The 4307-nt window shown below is 44.0% G+C and overlaps 1 long non-coding RNA gene across 1 annotated transcript; it reads right to left on the reverse strand.

Moving 5' to 3' along the window:
• Positions 1-233: 233 nt before the first annotated feature.
• On the reverse strand, positions 234-2728 carry LOC124152688. The gene is made up of 3 exons (XR_006863538.2): positions 2617-2728; positions 1332-1549; positions 234-849 (listed from the first exon to the last, which is right to left on the reverse strand). It is a non-coding gene; the product is annotated as an uncharacterized LOC124152688 (long non-coding RNA).
• Between the last annotated feature and the right edge of the window lie 1579 nt (positions 2729-4307).

Here is a 4307-nt window from a genome sequence, read left to right on the forward strand (position 1 = left end):
AATGTCGTGAAGATAAACTATGATTGATAATTAAATTGTCCCCTGACACTATGTAGGTACTATAATGTCATTCGGCTAAGATGATGATGATGATGCTGTTTATTGTTTAACGCCGCACTCAGCAACATTCCAGCTATATGACGGCGGTCTGTAAATAATCGAGCCTGGACCAGACAATCCAGTGATTGACATCATGAGCATCGATCCGCGTAATTGGGATACGATGACATGCATCAACAAAATCAGCGAGCGTGACCACCCGATCCCGTTAGTCGCCTCTTACGACAAGCATAGTCGCCTTTTACGGCAAGCATGGGTTGTTGAAGACGTATTCTAACCCGCATCTTCACGGGTCCTTCCGGCTTAGAACTAGTATGAGGTTCTTAACTACACATCCATATGTTTAGTTTCTCATATATCAACACAAGGTGCTTTGGCCTGATCAGGGCCGTGTTTGTTTGTTTACATTTGTTTGTTTGTCATAATTTCTATTTCCACATATATGACGGTGGTCTCTAAATAATCGAGTCTGGACCAGACAATCCAGTGAATGACATCATGAGCATCGATGTACGCAGTGTCGATGACTATATGCGAGTGGTGATTTTATGGTGTATATATTTCATATGTATCTATAAGTTTCACACATATGTTTCATTTTCAGGTTAAATCTTCATAAATATGTATTTTTGAGTCCATGTCCATGACTGATACACACACACAGGCTACTGAGAAGCTAGAAATGGAAACAACGCCGATGTCATGACTGACGGGGGGGTGTTGTCGATTTCAAACACGTGCACGAGGCTCCTGACTTTCGCCCCACCTACCCCACTGCCTCGTCAGCATCTGCAAGAGATTACACACGTGATTAAAATATATTCCAGTTTGTAAACATTAACAGAGCCCTGTTAAACCGAGCTATACCATCCAAGTTAAATTGTCCGGATTAACAATTTCCGGATTAATGAGGGTGGTCAGTAATGCCCTTTGATTATGTGCAAATGTTTCCAATTGTAACTATCCAGTTTCGGATTAAGGCTTCGTACTAACAGGATTGCAAACTGACATATTCTGGGTATTTCGTAAAGTGAGAGTGGTTTAACATCGCATTCAAGATTAATGCTCTTATATAGCGACATACATGCGAGCGTGCGTTCGTGCGTGCGTGCGTGCGTGTGTGTGTACTAGCCTGGACTAATGCCAATTTGATTGTGCAAACACTCTGAGATGCCGCAGTGATACCCCACTCAAACACAGAATACTCCAGGCAGGGTAACAACAAGTACCATCTTTCAACGCATTTTTTGTACACAGTACACTGTGCTTACCTCCAACATCGTAGGAGGCATCTGAGGCACGTGCCCGTTCGAGGTCTTCCATTTCAACGTCAGAGTCGTCATCTCCACCGATTACGTCACTGATGACGTCACCATTGTTGTGGATGTTAATATCTCGCATGATGCGGTTCCTCATGATATTCATGTTGTAAGCGTTTTCATCATCCCTCATCCTTCTCTCAGACTGTTTTACTTCTGCGAAGAAGTAACTGAAACAATTAATGGTCCATGTGAAATTCTTCTGAGAAGATCCGGGTTAGAATTGGTCTTCAGTAATTCTTTATTGTGGGTGAAAAGCCCACGTGACGGAGGTCGTAGACGGTTTCCATCTTTGTGAATTTGATAATCAGGGGCGAACCCACGCACAGTAGATCCTGACACATCTAAGGGACATAACTCTCTACAGCGATTTGTAGCGCCTGTCACTGAACTGGAGGCGAGGTATATCTGACTCGCTTCTACTGATATAATTTAACATCTTAGAGGTAGCGAATGACGGCGGTCTGTACATAATCGAGTCTGGACCTGACAACCTAGTGATTGACATCATGAGCATCGATCAACAAAATTGGGATACGATGGCATGTATGAGCAAGTTTTCTTGTTTGTTTGTTGTTTAACGCCGCAATATTCCAGCTATATGACGGCGGGCTGTAAATAATCGAGCCTGGACCTGACAAGCCAGTGATTAATATTGTGAGCATCGATCCGCGCAATTGGGATCGATGACATGCATCAAACCAAGTCAGCGAGTCTGACCGCCCGATCCCGTTAGTCGCCTCTTACAAGCACAGTCGGCTTTTACGGCAAGCATGGGTTGCTGAAGACCTAGTCTACCCCTGGTATTCACGGGGGAAAGTGTCAAGACATTTATAGCGAGATGCTGTTATGGTGATAGTGATGACTGTGATGACGACCACGACGACGATGACAGCTATTTCTGAGGAAGTAGTTAGCTCATTCATTTAGTCAACACAACCAAAAACTTGGATTGAAGTAAAATCTACATGAAATCGATATTCGAATCATTATTTAAATATATTTCTTTGACGAACCCCTTTATGTTATCTAATTCATACAGATCGGAAAATATCGCGAAACTAATGTGGTCGGTTTCGGTATCTCCGATCCTTGTCAATATTTTCATATTTTCATTTGACATTCATTTTGACATCTACCGCTAAGCCATCATAAACCTTATATTAAATATATTCTAATCTATTCTAATCTAGGCATACAATAAACATTAAATGTTCGGATATATCATCAAACTTACCTTGCAGATCGTCTCGAATCTTCCTTGTCTTGTGAAAATTCCCTTTGGGAAACCCCCGTCTATGAGTTGTATCTAAATATAGACTCCAACAGCCGCGTGACTTCAGTTCGCGCAATTCCGGACAATGTTACGAGACGGGTCGATAATGTACGAATGACATCACCGTTACGACGTTTCAAGCAGCCGCATGAATTATGTCGGCCCGGACAAGACCGGAGATAGCCGAATGCATGACGTGAATCTGTTTTTAGAAACGCAGGTCGCCCGACCCAGTACATTGACTGGTTTTGCGGACAGAACTGCGCGCTCCAACAGAGACCGGGTGAAATCGGTTTTGAATTCTACCCATGAAGTATTGATGGAAGGCTTGGGACTGGGTTGGGACGGGTGGGGTGGGTGGGGGTGGGGGTGTGCGGGTGGAGTGGACAAGTGACCAGGGTGATTGTGGGATGAGGATCCCTGGCTAAAAGACCTATTACATGGCAATGTGCGAACTGGCATGTGCACACGTGTTTCGCTTTTCAAAGGTTTCATATCTCTCGTGTATTCGTTTGGAATTTTATTTTATTTACTTTTCAATGTGTGTCAATAACGTGTGAGATTAGTTTAGGTGAAAAAAGCAATGTTCTGTTTTGTTTGTTTTTTGTTTAACGCATTTGTTGTTTAATTTAGACAATCCAGTGATTGACATCACGAGCATCGATCCACGCAATTGGGATACGATGACATGCATCAACCATGTCTGATTCAGACTCGATTACGTACAGATCTAGACCTCCGTCATATAGCTGGAATATTGTTGAGTTAGGTGTTAAACAACAAACAAACAAGTAATAAATCTGTGTTGTATGGTCGTAACATTGCTGAGTGAGTGAGTGAGTGAGTATGGTTTTACGCCGCTTTTAGCAATATTCCAGCAATATTCCAGCAATATCACGGCGGGGGACACCAGAAATGGGCTTCACACATTGTACCCATGTCGGGAATCGAACCCGGATCTTCGGCGTGACGAACGAACGCTTTAACCACAAGGCTACCCGACCGCCCCTCGTAACATTGCTGACATCGATGTTAAACAACATACACTCACACACTTGGGGAAATACAATCAGGGATGGCGGGATAGCTAACTGGTTTAAGTGTTCGCTCGTCACACCGAAACCACAGGTTCGATTCTCCACGTGGGTGAAGCCAATTATAATGCAGTGTTTCCATCTCGGATCTGAACTATCAAACCAGTGCGTCACCTGAAACCAAAGGGAGACAACCGTCGAGACGCTAGAGCGGTTTCTACTTTCGACTTGAGGGGCAGTGGGGTAGGGGTCAAAGTGCTTGCTCGTCACGCCGAAGACTCGGGTTCGATTCCCCACATGGGTACAATGTGTGAGGTATATTTGTGGTGTCCCGCGCCGTGAATTTGCTGGACTATTGCCAAAAACGGCATAAAACCATACTCACTCACTCACTTGTCACGTACCAGTGTCATAACCACACGCCGCAAGTTTGCACCAGACACGGGCAAGCACGACATGCACTGTACCAATAACCCGGATAACGATTGTCACGTGCATCTCATAACGAGAATGTCTTGTAATTCGTTGCGTGTTAATTGGCTATTGTCTCCGTCACGCGCGTGTACATGCATACTCTGAAAGCTATTTGCAACGTTATTTGTATGTACCAATCACTCC

This window comes from Haliotis rufescens, unplaced genomic scaffold (assembly GCF_023055435.1).
Source record: "Haliotis rufescens isolate VD_foot unplaced genomic scaffold, xgHalRufe1.0.p SCAF_14, whole genome shotgun sequence".
NCBI classification, from domain to species: Eukaryota; Metazoa; Mollusca; class Gastropoda; order Lepetellida; family Haliotidae; genus Haliotis; species Haliotis rufescens.